Here is a 17,646-nt window from a genome sequence, read left to right on the forward strand (position 1 = left end):
AGGCCTTAACTTGCTACCAGGCCAATCGTTTTATACCTCTCAAAAATCGATATACGATTCATGCATCTAACCCTTCGGCCCTTGATAGACTACCTGGGTGGGATACTGTACCATTTAGGCACCACAAAACTAGGAGGGTAGATACATTGGGACAGCTTACTCCTGTGGAGGTCACGAATAGATTCAATGCCCTTTCAGGCATTGATGATTGTGACTGACAGAAAGGGGATCCTATTAGTCATTCGCCTGTCATTGGAGAACTTAAAGTATATGTAAACCCCACCTCCCATGCAAAAACTCTGGTGCTGGACCAGGCAACTCAACTTCTAGCCTCCACCCTACTAGCTAATAGACACACACCAAATAATGAGATAGAGGAAAGGGAGGACGTGAGTTCCTATCTCACTGCTGGGCCCATCAGCCCATTGAAATGTGCACCGATCAAGCTAGGTTTACCCGATGCACAAATTAAGATTCTCTCCTGGAATGTGGCGGGCTTGAAGAGTAAATTGCCCATCCCAGGATGGGGCACCTTCATGGCTTCACATGATATTTGCATGCTACAGGAAACCTGGGCGTTAAAAGAAATTATAGTGCCGGGTTTTGCAACATTTGACATTTTGGCAACCACAGGAGGAAGGGGAAGGCCCTCGGGAGGGCTGTCTATTTGGGTGGGCACCCATTTGGGAGTTCAGGCTACACAAATCTCAACTAATTCATCAGATGTACAGTGTGTACTACTTACCCCACAAAACAGGCAAAACATAGCATTGATAAATGTATACTCAAGGCCAGTTAGGCGGGGCCTGGAGTCCGAGGCAATTGAAACTTTACTAAATTTTATCCAGTCGATGGATTCTTCCACTGCGTTAATTCTGTGTGGAGACTTCAATTGCCATTTTGAGCCTCTAGTGGGCTCGAATCTGGGTGACCAGGATGAAGTCAACCAGCTCTGGCACATCCCGGATCCGTTGATTCCCCAGGTCAAGGTGTGGACCCCTCTCGTATTACAAATACAGTCATTTGCGTTAGCTACATCATTGAGAGCATATAATGGGAGGGTGGAGCCCGATAGGCCAGGGAGAGAGACGTTTAATAGACTGAACCAAACCTCAGTGATTGATTACATATTCATTGAAGCTAGGCACTGGGATAGGCTTCTCGGATTTAGGGTCTTTGATAGGCACGATTGCGATCACAATGCTCTAGTTCTGTCCCTCAAACCGGGGAGTTTTGGGCTGACAACTAATCCGGACAGCCAAGAAATCAGCACTCAAAGACCGACTAGACAACAACGCTCGCAACAGCAAGGAACTTTTCAACATCATCAAAGAATTCACCAACCCCACCGCCAGCTCAAACAACATCACCCCCTCCCAAGTCCTCTGCGACTCCCTCGCCTCATTCTTCCATGACAAAATCGCCGACATTCATAACAGCTTTGACAACCAACCCGGAAACCAGTCCACCCCACTCAACTCCGAACCTGTACCTCCTCCGAATAACCTTTCCAACTGGAACCCAATCACCACAGAAGACACCATTCACCTGATGAACTCCATCCACTCAGGATTCCCTACAGACCCATGCCCTCATCCCATCTTCAACAAAGCAAGCTCCGTTATCGCGCCCCATCTCCGAGACGTCATCAACTGCTCCCTCAACTCCGCCACATTCCCAGAAAGCTGGAAACACGCCGAACTCAGCGCCCTTCTGAAGAAACCCACAGCTGACCCCACCGAACTCAAAAACTACCGCCCCATCTCGCTCCTCCCATTCCCTGCCAAAGTCATTGAGAAAGCCATCAACAATCAGCTCGCCGCCTTCCTCGAAACCAACAAATCACTCGATTCCTCACAGTCTGGCTTCTGAGCCAAACACAGCACCGAGACCGCCCTCATCGCAGCAACAGACGACATTCGAACACTACTGGACAACGGAGACACCGTCGCCCTCATCCTCCTTGACCTCTCTGCAGCCTCGACACAGTCTGCCACAGCACCCTGATACAACGCCTCAGAAACATTGGAATTCAAGGAAAAGCATTGGACTGGATCATCTTGTTCCTCGCTGGAAGAACTCAGAGAGTCCGCCTCCCCCCTTTTAAGTCAGAGGCCTCCGAAGTCATCTGCGGCGTCCCGCAAGGATCATCACTCAGCCCCACCCTCTTCAACGTCTACATGAGCCCCCTCGCAACCATTGCACGTCAGCACAACCTCAACATCATCTCCTACGCTGATGACACTCAGCTGATCCTCTCACTCACCAAAGACCCAATCACCGCCAAAACCAACCTACATGAAGGGATGAAAGAAGTAGCCGAGTGGATGAAGCACAACCGTCTGAAACTGAACTCGGACAAAACGGAAGTCCTCATTTTAGGTGCATCCCCTTCCGCCTGGGACGACTCTTGGTGGCCAACGGCCCTAGGAAAAGCCCCCATACCGACGGACCACGCACGGAACCTGGGCATCATCCTGGACTCCTTACTCTCGATGACCAGACAAGTCAACGCCGTCTCATCATCATGCTTCAACATCCTACGCATGCTCAAAAAAACATTTCGCTGGATCCCCACCGAAACAAGAAAAACGGTCACCCACGCACTGATTACTAGCCGTCTGGATTACGGAAACACCCTTTACGCCGGTACCACCGCAAAACTGCAGAAAAAACTCCAACGCATCCAAAATGCTTCAGCCAGACTCATACTAGACATCCCTCGCAAAGACCACATCTCCGGTCACCTGAAAGACCTGCACTGGCTCCCCATCAACAAAAGGATAACGTTCCGTCTCCTCACCCACGCACACAAAGCCCTCTACGAACTTGGACCGGATTGTCTCAACACGTGCCTTTCCTTTTACACCCCCACCCGCCAGCTGCGCTCGTCCAACTAAGCCCTCGCCGCCGTCCCGCGCATCCACAAAGCCACCATGGGGGGAAGATCCTTCTTCTACTTAGCGGCTAAAACCTGGAATTCCCTTCCCATCCACCTCCGCCTCACTCAAAACCACCTAGCCTTCAGAAAACAGCTTAAAACCTGGATTTTCGACAAGTAAACCTCCCCCCCTTCCTAAGCGCCTTGAGGCCCTCTGGGTATGTAGTGCGCTATATAAATTCTGACTTGACTTGACTTGACCGCCTGCCCAAAAAAGTGCTTCGCAACCACTAATATTAGCTAATTGTAGGAGAAGGGTGAAATGGCCAGATTTCCAAGACTCCCCAACCAAACTTGAAGAATTATATGAGATCATTATTCCATTTATTGTAGAAATGGGGAATGTGGTTGCAGGGGAACGGCCACTGATATACATAACCAATTGGTTGCCATTTTAAAGGACGCCCTTTATCCTGTGAGAAGGGTAAATTTGCCCAGGATGAAGACGCATGGTTTGGCCGAAAGTCCAAAAAAGCTTTTTTGTCCGCTGTAAAAATAAAGGACACTGGAGCTATTAGGGTCCAACGCTCTCTGTACAAAAAGGCAATCTATGACGCTTAGAAGGAATGGGAGGTCATGTTGTGGGAGGAGCTAGGAACTGCATTAAGGTGTAGGGATTCCAAACAATTTTGGTCCATTGTTGCAACTGGCCTCAGCGGGCTTACCCCTGTGCTTGCCCCTAATATTGCTCCTGCAATATGGGAAAAGCACTTTGGTGTATTATACGGTATTCCTGAAACTGACATCTTAACTCATGAAACCCCTGGACCCCAACAAACCCAAAGTGTCCCCGGGGTTGCAGATTGTGAAAAGATGATTGAAGTTCCTATCTGTCTCCCCCAGGTTGAACCTATCACACTGAGAGAGGTCGAGGTAGCAATAGGAAAATTGCTCCCTAATAAGGCCCCCGGACTGGATAAAATGCCAGGGGATTTGTTTCGTACACAACCCAAAATTTGGGCACCTTACTTGGCCGTTTTATTCAATGAGATCTTGCTGGGAGCCGATCTTCCCCCAACTTGTTTGGGAGCTGAGATTGTGCCAATTTTTTAAAAGGGCTGCCCACTTACTCCCTCAAATTATAGACCCATTAGCTTAATAGATACATCACAAAAGCTAATGGGGAGGATCGTTCTCGATAGGATCCTTGGGTGGATTGATGAGAACGGGATTTTAACCACACTCCAGGCAGGCTTTAGGTCTGGTACCTCTACCTTAGATCAAATATTTCGCTTGCAGGTCCTGTACTGGAAAACAGCAAGTGTAGAGGGTGGCAGCCTCTACCTTGTGCTTGTGGACCTGCGGGCAGCATTTGACTTAGTCCCTCGAGCGAAATTGTGGAAGGTGTTGGCAGACTTGGGACTCCCGCCATATCTATTGGCTATTCTATCCAGACTCCATACAAACAATTATGCGCAGGTCAGGTGTGGATGGTACGGCGACCTCACGGATCAATTTTCTGTCCAGAAAGGTGTGCATCAAGGGTGCGTCTTGGCGCCCACACTATTCAGTCTCTATATTAATGGACTTGTGGATTATCTGAATGGTGTGGTGGACAACGATGCCCCAAAATTGGCCACAGGGAGAGTGCCCGCTCTGATGTTTGCGGACGACACTCTCCTGTTGTCCAGAACATCAACGGGCATTCAAAAAACACTAGATGGATTTGTAGCGTTTTGCGTGCTGCGGGGATTGGAAATCAACCTGGAAAAAACAAAGTTCATGATTCTCAACCCCCTGAAGCGGACACGCCCAAACCGGGTCTTAAACGGTGTCTCCCTCGAGAGGGCCAAGACTTTTTTACATTTGGGTGTTACCCTGACAGAGAGCCTTGAGTGGAACACGCAGATTGCCAACTCGGCACTCAAATTATCGCCGATAGCGGGGGTATAAGTAAAGTATTTAGGGGGTCAGTCTTTAAGCCGATGTCTCCGGCTCTGGAAATAATATGTCATCAGGCCAGAACTGCTGCTATTTATGCTGCCAAACTTTGGGGGCATAAAAAGATATTGAACCTCAAAAGGGTGGAACAAAGCTTCATGAGGAATCTAGTTGGATTACCGGCAAGTACTCCATTGATCCCTCTTAGATTAGACCTTGGGATGGAGCCTATAGAGGAGATCACAAGTGCAAGACCAATTATCTATTGGAAGAGGTTCTGGTCAGTCCCAGAACTGGCCGACTACAGAGCAGAATTATCTGAGGTTTGAACTTCCCTTAAATGTTAAAAGATCCCATGGCTCCAGCACATAAGGGCTGTTAGTATCCGGATAGGCCTTCCGGAACTTTGGGAAACACCTGAGACCTATTACCCTGGGATTTCAAAAAGGGAACTCCACACTCAGATACGTAGGCAGAATTTTCTAAGATTACAGAGCTCTCCAACTATGGGCAGGCTAACGACAGAGTTCCTCTTAGTTAAATTGGAATCTAAAATTGAGGAATTCTTGGATGTAATTGAACCTCCGCTTGCTAGAAAGTTGTATCTTCAGCTAAGGCATGGCACTTTACCTATTAGGTCATTTACATGTAAATGGTTAAAATCTAACAATGAAGCTTGCCCTGCATGTGATTTTAAAATCGAAAATGTACCACATGTGCAGTTTTTTTGCCCTGCCTATTCTGCAATTAGAAACTGTTGGCTGACTCCAATTTGCAAGAACCTCAAACTCCTGCATTTCAATCAGGCTTGCAGGATACTGACCTATGATACTCATCCCCCTATTGTGTTTGCCGTATCCCGTTATTTATTTAGTATGTGGCGTAGAAGACAAACTTTCTTAACCTAATTGTAGCAAATACGACACTGTCTATTTTCCAGCTCTTGATAACTCATAGTTTAATCTTCTTCTTAACATTTGATGATTATTTATTGTTTTAATATTTTGTGCTTGTATGTATTTTATGTGCACTTTTATGGTCTTTGACCGAAATAAAGTTATCAATTGAATTGTATGTATTAGTGAGATAGATTGTTTCCGCTCGTTGAGTGTGGAGGGAGCCGGCATGTAGTGGTGGGACCATCTAGGGGTCTGAGGTATGATTTGTTTGCTTTTCTAAGCCATTTGGTGCACATACGGTGAGGCTTACATTTTTTAGTATTATATGAGGTTTGCTCCATACATGGAAGTATTTCTCTTCCCCTGACTGTGGTTATGTATTGAGCCACTTTTTTAGCGGGTGGTCCTGATTCCGAACACGTCTTTTTATTCTTGCAGTTGGTTGTATAGATCCAATGAGGTGCATGGAGCTATGGATTTTTTATTCTTTTTATTTCTTTAGGCATCACTCCGAGTCACCGCTTTTTTTCTATGTTAGTTTATTTATTAGTTTGAGTAGGCAGTGTCTTTTACCCAGATCCCGCTCTATTATTTTTATTTATTATTTTTTATTTTGGATTCCAGTCATGTTTTTAGTGTTGGCAGCCTACATTAGTTGTCGAAGCGCCAGACTTGTGTTCTTTATAGATTTTGTTGTATTTTGTTTTTGAGTCATGCCTGTAGTGTTGGCAGCCCGCTTTATCCCCCGAAAAGCGCTAGACACGTTTATTCGAACCGGACTTAATTGTGCAGTTCGGAACTGGTCTGGCCGCGCAGAGATCGAGTCCTCTTTCTATGGCCATGCTTCTGATGATCACACATCGGGATGGAGGTTAGAGAGACGTCTTACGTATATATCCACTCAGTGCATGTGAATAGCGGCCATCGCACTCTAATAGACGGTGAGACGCCAGTGGTACCAGGATTTGTCGGCTGATCTGGTCAGCCTCGATTGTAAGTGTGCATGGGTTTTGTGTTTGTGTCGCTGTTGTTGTTGGATTTCTGTAGTCACGGGGGACTGTAGGAGAGGGGATTATTTTCCTTGAAATAGGGGTGCATTGTAATGGATCTGTCTGTGTTTGCAGGCGTTTTCCGATCCAGTGGATTTATTCTTGGGCATGGACTATGGCATGATGCAAGCTTATAAGCGGGCGTAGCTACCAATTGAAAGGAGGTAAGCGCCCAGCTGGTCTAGGTGTACATATGTAGGCCAATTTGTAGCGGAACAGAGATATTGTAAAGAGATGACTGTTTACCTCTGCTTTATTTTGTTTGTTTTCTGCCAGGTATCCTTTTGCTGCATATATTGAACCCGGGTCGCTGTGATATTCACCAGCACCAGAGATATCATTTCTGTTTGATCTTGAGATGTAAGTGCCCTTGGCAGGCGGTGTATGTATTTTACCATTGATTAGCTTGCATGGGTTCTTGAATGAATTACACTCATGACGAGTAGTTTGTCCCACCTCTCTTAATAATTCACTTTTTTAGATCTGTGGTGATGGTGGTTATCAGTATCTTTTTGACCACCTGCTTAGACTTTTCTTCTGTGAACTATGGAGGGATTGTATGAAGTTGTTTTCTGATAACTTGATTTACTAAATTAATTCCGTGGCTGTGAGGCCCCAGTGGCTTCAGTTAGCACTGGATTTACGTTGGTTTACTTTGTGTATTGGGCAGATACTACCCACTGTTGGCATGCTCCATCCTTAACTTGTGGATAGAAGTAATATGATAATATTGTTTTGTTTTTAGTATTGTATTTAACCCTGTCCTGAAGAGGCCAAAGAAGACCAGGCAGAAACATGGTCGCAACAACACTTCTGTGGAGGAATCTTAGAATAGTAGTGATTTATTTTAACTGTACTGCGACACACTAGAGTCAGGCTAACTAGGAGAATAGCCATTTAGTGTCGCACTTTGGAGACTTCCTGCTAGTGGTTTTCCTAGAAGTATAGGGAGACACTTGTGTTAATAACAATTTTTGTGGGTTACTGTCCTTTGTTTAATTAATATGTCATGTCTTTTGAGTATTGTACTGTAAAAACACATTGTAATTCATGTTAACTGTTTCGCCTTCAATAGGAATCATTGTCCTATGTGTGCGATAGACTGATGCAGATATATTCGTTCTGAACAATGATTTTTATTTGAGAGGGTAATCAAATGTACTCTTCTCAAAAAGTGTTGAGTATTGTTCCCTTTGATATCAATTTTGATTGTATAAAAGGGTGAGGATTAACTGTAAATCGCCAAAGAGGCTGGAAAAAATAGAATTAAAAAATGCGGGCTTCACACCAAATATAGTTTGGAATTAGGTCACAAGGCCAGAACTTACTATCTTAAAAAAGTGCACCAAGCCTGTGGCCGACGAGGCATTAAATATAGTGTGAATCAAAGCACCGAAATGCAGGGCGAGATCAGTATTCAAAAGAGAATGCACCTTGGTGCAAATGTTTGCCACGTGAAGGACAAATGTTTCACACAAAAAAGTACGGGTGACTTCTTTTTAAGACAATAAAACCCTTATTTGAGTCATCTTGTTTAACTCTGCTTTCAAGGTCGGAATGGAAGGCCAGATGGATACATCAATCTTTCTATGCGGAGGAGGGAATAGCACATTTTTGCAACAGGCCACACGTTGGGAAACAGTCACAATGTACAGAATCCCTGCCAGCATACCATAGCAATCTTCATTATTTAAAAGAAAATAACTACAGTTTGCTAGCAACGTGAAAGTCGGAGTTATAGCCGGGAGAGGATTCCCATTCAAAATGCAGGCTAAATTTGGTGCGTCAGAATTTCAAGAGCTGTGCAATTGGATGTTCCTGCGAACTAATGAGTGATCTGGAGTTGAAGTGCAATCATTACCTTTCAAATAAACTTCTTTACCCTTCCTCAGGCATCTATAGTTCAATGGCAGACACCAAGCTTCATGGACAAAGGCACTTCCCAAAGGTTCATGTTTGCCTATGGCATAATACTTCACACATGAATCGAATTTAAATAAGGGAAAAGACAACGTTATTAACCCAGGAATGAGCCATACAGCTGAATTATATTTGGCCACAGAAAATGGTAAAAGTTTCAGTTTTTCAATATGCAAAAGTGAATACGTAGCATTCTTCAAAGACATAAATTGCTGCGTAACAATCAAATTAAATGCTAAAAATAGAGAAGAGGTATTCATGTAGCCCCATGGAACTTTACCAGCCTTTAACGTTTGCAATGTCCAAGCAAATTGCATGATTGAACGTAATTGATTTTGACCATGGTACAAAACAGACATTTCATCCTGTACAATATCAACAACAGATAAAACAATATTATCCAATGCGTAAATTCGGGAAGAAAGTGTATTAATACTGTTATCAACAACTGCAAGCACGTTTTCAAAATTAGCTTGGTCAATAGCACGTAATCTAGATGCAGCTTCTATTTGCGATAGTTTCCAAACTTCATTGTAAACAGCATATAATCCATAAATAAATCTTTTCGATCTGCCACCTACAAGGCCTTTAACAAAATCATTCAGATCGACTTCATCAGGCAATTTGAACAAATGGAGTTTAACTGACGATAAGGTGAAATGTATTAGCCATCTTTGGCATATTTTGCCTACTGAATAGGTAGTAACAGTGTGGTCACTTTCAAAATGAGGATCCACACTAACCTTTGTGTAGCCCTGGGCCAGACCCAGAAAACGATGTTGGCACAGATCTGAACTTTTTTCCATAGCAACCAACCTTGGGAATCAAAACTGAAAATTTTAAAGGAGGAATTTGGTATTAAAGCCTGTAACTCAGTAAGGGACTTATCGGTGTGATTGTACCATTTAGGGTATTCTCCCAAATCAGGAAAAGAAGGAGCATTTAATTTTTTAGACATAGCCAATCCAAAGCAGGTGGTTTGTGAAATAGTTGAATTCAGGAACAACATATGGTTCAGGGGTGAGACATGCACGATGCAAAGCCTCAGTGCCTTGTACCTGCCGGCCTTTAGAACCCCAAACAGATTTAAGATCAACAGTATCTTTCCACAGTTCATAGCCCCCAATAGCCAATTGGCCAATAAAGGACTTCGAATATAATGATTTAGTGTGGGTAAGTCTAACTTTGGAAGAGGACTTAGCCGTCATCTTAAAATAAAACGCCTCTGGATTGGACTGAATAAAATCAGTAAAACAAGTAAACTTCTTTAAAGCTGTCTTTGAACTGCCTTCAACGGGAGCAGAACAATGTTCCCATTGTGTGTAATTAACCACATTTCTAAACGTTTTTGCTTTATGCAGAAAGTGATTGCCATAGTGTTGGTAGCAAAATAAGTCTCCATAATTCGCTGAGTCTAAATACAAATCTTCAGCATCAAAAGCAGCATAATATTTCAAATTAGAAAACAGAGCCTCTGCGGCTTGGACAATCCAATCATCAGAGAGTATGTTATGTTTCACCACATCCTTCTTTGAAACACGTAGGACATTGGGAACATTTATAACCTCTGTGGGGCTGTGGATCTGACATTTAACAGCATCCCATACAATCCCATCCAAAACAGGTCAAGCAGTGATATTCACAAAAGTCTGGTCCCTTTTCATTCTATGAGATGAGGAGTGGGGTGCTAAAGTTCCATCAATAAGTCTAATTGTAAATCTTTCTTTAACATAATGACCGTTTACAAAGTGACGGTGACATAAACAAAAAAGTGAGAAAAGCACCAGCCAAATGTAAGTCCACGGAGGTATCAAAAAATGTTTCTTAAACCAAACAGCAAAAATGGAAATTGCTGAGGGTGACTTTGATGTGGTAGAGTCAGTGTCAAATGAAAAGTGTGACTTGTTAATTGCACTTGTTTGCAAATCAGGCATTGACAAATCTGTGGGGTAAGTATACTCAGTATCATCAAGGGGATCACCAGCCGGTGAACTCAATAAAGGATTTGTAACTGTAAGCATCTCGATAGCAACAACAGGTCCGGTGTTACTCGCCGGAGCAAAAACTGAATTTTTCAGCATCGCTGGAAAAGAGACCGCAAGTGTCATACTAAGAAGAATCGGCCACTCGCTGTAATTTGTTATTGTCAATGGAGATGTACCTGTTTTCCTTGCAACCAGGAAGTGGAGGTAAAATGACTGTTCTTGTGCCCTGCACTCCAAGTCCAGGAACTGGTGCTCGATATGAGGGGCCAAACTGCTTCTTGTTCTCCACCTTCTCACCAGCCAGAGACCTTCTAGGGAGATTATTAAGTGCCCGCTGAATGCTATAGAGCTGGCCAAGCCAGTTCCGGCCTGTACCTAAAACCTTAACTGTCAAGGATTGCTTTAAGTCATGGTTCATCCGCTCCACAACACTATTGCCCTCCGGCCTGTTTGGAGACAAAAATTTGACTTTGATCCCCAATTAAGCCATGGCATCCTTGTACGCTTTGGAGGCGAATGCTGGACCCTGGTCCAAATGAAAGGTAACACTTGCAAAAATTCCCACAAAGACACGCAAATCCCTTATGACAGTGTGGGCATCAGCACTCCTTTGTGGCCACACCCAAACAAAGCATGTGCACGAACCAACTGCAACTAAGATGTACTTATACGAATATGGAGAAGTGTGGCTCACCGGTTATAGGCGGCAGACCCAGAAGCAGAGGTCGGCCAGGGACCAGGGTTTAATTCCCGACGCGGCAGGGTACGGAACCAATGTCAGCGGGCTTGATAAATTTCTCCTCTGTGCCTCTCTAACCATGGGTCCCACGTTGCAACTCTGGGCAATAGCTTGCTTAATCTCCACAACGGCCCCCTCGCTGCCGGGGATGCCTGGCTTCACCGTGGGGAGGCCCAATAGGGACCATCTCACAAGGAAATCCAGGATTGGTTCCCCAGCGGTACACAGCACCAAGAAACCTCAGGGTGAACGTGCGCTCTACAAATTCATACTAACATTACATAAAATAACATGTGAGGAGAAAGGACTGCAGTGATCTGAGTAAACGCACCCAAGTGGTTTATTAGGTATATGTACTACTGTGTCTGGGACAGGCGCGCAGCAGTTGAAGGTTTAATCTGCTGGCAAATGTCACAATGAAGGACATAATCACGTGTCTGTTTGTACAACCCACAACACCAGTAATGATGAGGAGAGATACAGTAGCTGACACGCCGGCATGCGCCGAGGCCATATCCTCGTGAGCCGCTGTTATCAAAGACTGCCTGCGGTCTGTGTTGGGAATTAACCTGTCACCAACATCGTTAATTCTCACATAGGGAACTTTATCAGGAATTAAATGATAAGAGTATTTAGAAGGGAAATCTCTAGGGTAACTACCTCCCTTCTCTGTTGCAGCAATAGCTGCCAAGATGTAATCACCGATCTTATTTTCCAAACGTGTAACTGCTGCTACTACATATGTTGCAACTGCTGTCTTTGCTTCTTCATCAGCAAGACCGTTACCAACAGTGTGTATCCCAATGCTTTGGTGACCAAGAGTATGAATTATAAAGACGAGCGGGAGGCGTTCTTTAAGCTCAGCAACTTGAACCCATAGCATTTTGTGTTTAATCGAGCTACCTTTGGAATCAGAATAGTTATTCTGAGTCCCAAAAAAAGAATTGTCGTTGTGAGACTGTACTTAGTAGTAAGAGTCACTTACAATAAGAGTTGTCACACTAAGATCAGCGTGCTCCAGTGCAAGGACCAGACCACGGAGCTCTGCCAATTGGGTGGTACAGTCCCCTAATGTCTGTGTATGCACGACATTGGACTTGAACTCTCCATTCACCATAGTACCAACCACTATTGTGGAGGCCACTGAATATGCATGCTTTGACCCCGTCGCGGGTTGCGCCGATCCGTCTGTGTGTATCATACAATGGAAATCCTCCAGCGGATGCATGGTCAAAGGAGCAGGATGAACAAATTCATACTGCAAGTACTCTTGAGTCTGCAAATAGGAATCAAAAATAAAAGTGACATTCGAAGACATCAAGGATGTTTCCCATTGTATCCACCGAGGATGCAAAGGTTTTGAATTCGGTAAACTGGCTTTTTGTCACTACCTCCAAGGCAGGATACGGAGTAACAACCAACATGCGTTTCCCCTGTGACAACGCACATTCTTTAAGAATCGCCATCTGCACTGCAGTCAAAACTTTTTCCATAGAGGAAAATTGCATTTCAGCTGAAGTGTACAAGTGTGACTTGTAAGCGATAGGGACTGTGTCACCCTCATTAAAAGTCAGCTATGTGAAACCCACCACTTCAGGCACAATTGTTATTACCAGGTAGGTGTGGTTGTCACGAGTCAGTAAGAATTTAGATTCAAGAAGATCAGACTGCAAAGATTGCAAAATTGCAGAATGTTCAGGCAGCCAACAAGATTTGGAGTAAGCTGGTTGTACCAAGGCATAAAGCGGCTTGATATGCTGGACATAATCGGGAATGTCAGTACGCCCGAAGTTAAAAAAAAACAGTAAAGATTGTAGTTTTTCAGAGTCATAGGAGCGCTCAATTGTGCGCATTTCTTCAAGAAGCGAGGTGCCATACCTCATCCTTTATTTTTGAGCTTATATCCCAATAACAACACTGGAAACTTTAGCAAAGTTAAATTTGTAATCGAAGTCTGCAAACATGCAAATGATGCAGGCAAGTAACAAAGATGCGTCCATAATTCGTCGTCTGTGAGATAAATGTCATCTACATACGAGCATGCATCAGGGTCGAGTCTCTCCAAAAGAGAGACTATGCGTGTAGCAAAGCTGCCTGGAATGTTCTTATAGCCCATAGTTAATCTTCGGAACTGTAAACACAGGTAAAAGCTGTCCATTGACTACTAATAGAGGACAGGTTTTGGCTAAAATTGGATATGTAAAATGTAGTCTTAAACCTTTTACGCACAAGACTATCCACAAGGGCAGAACTGTGAGTATTCTGTACCACGCAGGTCTGACAATGGGAGTTTAAGTGCTGGTAATCCAATACCAAACGGTACGAGCCATCAGGCTTGGTCACAGTAAAAAGAAGATTATTCATCGGAGACACACATGTTTCAATCACACCTTGATATTCCAATTGTTCAAGGATTGACAGCAATGAAATCTCATGTCTTGGAGAAATTGTGTCCCATCCACATTGAGTATGGTACACTACCGGTGCAAGCACCATAGCCCACTCTTCTGCAAAATGCAGGGCCTGCTCCTTTGGCACAGTATGTGCGAAAGCAGAGAGGATTACCTCCTCCCCTTGCGTAGAGGCTAGAATGAAAGGAGTTGGCCAATCCACTTCCGCTAACAAAATGTCATAGGTAGTCATTAGATTCTCCCAAAATGCCCCTTTGATAGTACGTTGTATGTCACCTTCAATTAAAAGAGATATTTCATAGAGTCTTTCAGGGGGAGCCACTCTAGTGTCAGCTGTCTCAACAGCAACCAATGTGTCAGTTGCTGGCACATTCAAGAATGGACGTAATGGTTCCCGCACTACTGTAATTTCCGCCGCGCTGTCTAACAGCGTCAGCACCCACGGCAGGTTCTGAAGCTGTTTTCTCACTATCCGTGGCATATCTCACTGTTAAAGCTGCAACTTTCTTCTTTTGAAACTGGGGTCCAGGACGTTGAAAGTTGTCTTTCTTGCCTTTACCGTCAGTCTTGTGGGGCTGCTCATGGCCTTGTTGGGCACCCCGACCTTTGCCGCCGTCTCCTCCACCGGTTGGTGAGACCGATGTATCCTGCAAAGAGCGAGGAGAACGTTGATCAGGAACCTGAAAACGATCAGGTGACTTAAAAGTAGAGCAGTCGCGCAAATAATAAGTGCACTCATTAGACACAGGTATTGGTGGGAGAAGGCCGGGACCCCTGTTTTTGTTGCTTTTTCCCCTGTTTCTTATTCTTATTCCAATTCTGTTTTGGAAAAGTGGGGCATTCTTCTTTATTAGACTTCTGCTCCTGAGTTTGTTTCTGTGCTGCTTTAGCAAAAGGCTTAACACCCAAACTATTGCGGCAAATGGTCTCTCGCTAGGCATTAGTTACCTGGAAGTTTACCGCATCTCCCTTGACAATAGCAAGAACAAGATAGGAAACAATTTCAAATACTCCCATGAGCCTCATTCCCAACTCAACAGCCACCTCCGCACGGTGTTCATCCTGTACACACTTAATAACAGAGGGCAGGACAGCCAAAGACGGAGTGCTGAAGCACTTAGTATAGACTGTCGCAAAAATCTTACCCCAGGTTTGACAATCAGGAACCTCTGGTATTAAGTCTTTCTGCAAACTAATAGTTAGAGAATCCTGTGTTTCTCAACAGGAGTCGTATTAGGGAATTCTGCTTCCAGCTGGTCATATTTCTCAGCAAGCCAAAAAGGCATATCGTCCTTATATTGGGGCCGCTTGCCCATAACCGAATTAACCATGACGGGATTAATTTTCATTCAGGCCAGTCCAGATGGTTGCGCCGCAACACCAGGTGGCCCCACCTGGACATTGCGGGTTACGTATTGAACCTGAGACTGGGGCACCCCAACCAAGGAGGCATAGAGGACACATAACTCATCTATAGTGACTGCGAAGTAACGCAGATGCGGTGTGTAACCGGCCAAAATCGGCCACGTGGCTTCGGGAATAGACAAAGGGCACAACCGAACTGCCGTTACCGATTGGGGAAGGGCACCATTAAACCAAATTCGATGCTGCCAGGCTGAAATAGGAATCTCTAGTGTCTTATACGGGGTGCAGTTTATAGGCACGGCCGTGGGAGTATAAACGTGAAACAGACCAGAATCTGCATTAACTGCTTGAAAGGTAACCCATAGAAAAGCTCAAACGGGTATGCCGCCTCAGCACTCACCAAAAAAACTACCGGCATGCCATCTACAGTGACGCCATACATCTGCAAATGATTGCGGACGGCCACCCTACTATGTTGGGGGATCTCAAAATCAGCCATAAGGACACAGTAGAGAAGAAGAACAAAGAAAATGTAACGTAGCACTAAATGGGTAGTAACTCAAAGTACGAACCTTTTTAAATGTTCAAGCTTGAAAAAACCTATGTAACTATAGGTAGGTTATACCGTCACCACTGTCAACCGGAAACAATAGTGAGGGTGTTGTGGACTGTTATAAGCACTACTCGAGAGTCTCAAAATAAGACCACTACTTTAGGTGCACCATGTTGGAGGGATTCTGCTCATACACAGAACTGTGCACTGAAACCCAGGACCTCACCTCAGTACCTAGAACCCCTAACAGACTAGCATCAGTGTCACATTAGCTCTTCGTCCTATACCAAAGGAACCAATGATTAGACAACTCAGAACATGCGACGTAGGTTACTCTCAGGAATGGTGGGATTCAAGAACACTCTTTCGTTAGTTATTCTCATACCAGTCCACAACATGGGTAAAAAGAGACACGATAAAGTTTGAAATGTTTATTTTAACGACGTGCTCTAAGATGCAGTATTTTTGCCAACATATGATTAAAAATAATACAAGTAGCATTGTTACAATTCCATAATACACAAAAGGAGAAATTATATTATAATGATAGTGGAAACCGGTCCTATAGTGCCTTGTATGCCCCCCCCCCCTAGTTAGGAACTATGTTTTATAAAATATAGAAGGTCTCTTAGGCTTGAATAGGGGACCCCATGCCTCCAAGGTCGGCAGACGTGAAACACATCAGGATCTGCAAAAGCTCTCTTGCTCTCTGGAAACAGAATTTCTCCAAGTGTCTAAAATCATGCATGCAGTGCCATATTAAACTGCCAAAATTTCAGTTAGCTGCAGCTGCGTGTATCTTGTGTCTAAGGGTGAGCCGATCAGCCTGAAAAACAGCTAAAATTGTTATGATAACCTTGGAGGCTTTAGCACTCACTGTGCAGATAAAGGTCGCGGTGAAAGTCTAGGGATGTTGAAAACAAGTCAGTCTCATGTGAAGATATTCACGCAGTTAAACTTACAACAACAGTTACAAGCAGTGTCGTGTGCAAAAGCAGCAAAAGGGAAAAATGTTGTTTAAACTTCTAATAAGCTTATGATAACTTAGCAATGTGTGCAAGCAGGCGCTACAAAACCTCCAATCCTCCACCCTCAAAGTCTCAAATATTCACAGACGACAAACGTCTGAGATCAGTATCTTGTGAAACCATCTAGGCCAAAAGCTCACCAGTGGACACACAGGTTTCAAGTTTCCCAGATCTGTTCTTGATTAGCTCATCCAGTCCATATGTATTTGATTTACAAGCTGCAACCTATACTCCTGTTTATTCTACTGTAAAATAAAGGCTAGAGGTCCCAAAATGGAATGCAAATACTTGGACTGGATGAGTTACTCCAACATGTACATGGGAGCTCTGAAGACAACAGGTGCCAAAAGGACAGGCCATCCTGCTTAAATTACTTACCACATACAACAGAGCAGAAGGTAAACAGTCTTTGCCTGGACCGAGACTCCTCTCTTACATTTCTCCTCATCTCCTGCCACTTTCCCTTATTTTTATGAGCCTTCTTTCGCTCCTTCAGCCCCACCTGGGCAGCACATGAACTAGCCCTCTTTCACCCTAGTTCCATATTTCCCCCCCATCTATAGCTCCTCCCCTTTCACTATCTACTCACGCTCTTCGTCAGTCTAGCTCTTCTTCTTCTTAGTCCGTCACCTTTTCTCTCATTTCATTAGTGTTACAAAATGAGGCATTAATTGTGTGGCCTGCACAAGTAATGGATCTATATTTTTCCTCCACTGGGAACCAAACACCCCATTGTAGCGCATAACTTCCATACCGTAGCAAAACAGGGCAGTCTAAGGCCCACTCAAGAGAGGTGATGTGGGCTGGTAATCACCATTCACAGATACACAATAATAACACTCAATAAATGATTTTCCAGTCAACTTTTTCTTTTG

This window comes from Lissotriton vulgaris, chromosome 3_1, assembly GCF_964263255.1.
Source record: "Lissotriton vulgaris chromosome 3_1, aLisVul1.2, whole genome shotgun sequence".
Classification (NCBI taxonomy): Eukaryota; Metazoa; Chordata; class Amphibia; order Caudata; family Salamandridae; genus Lissotriton; species Lissotriton vulgaris.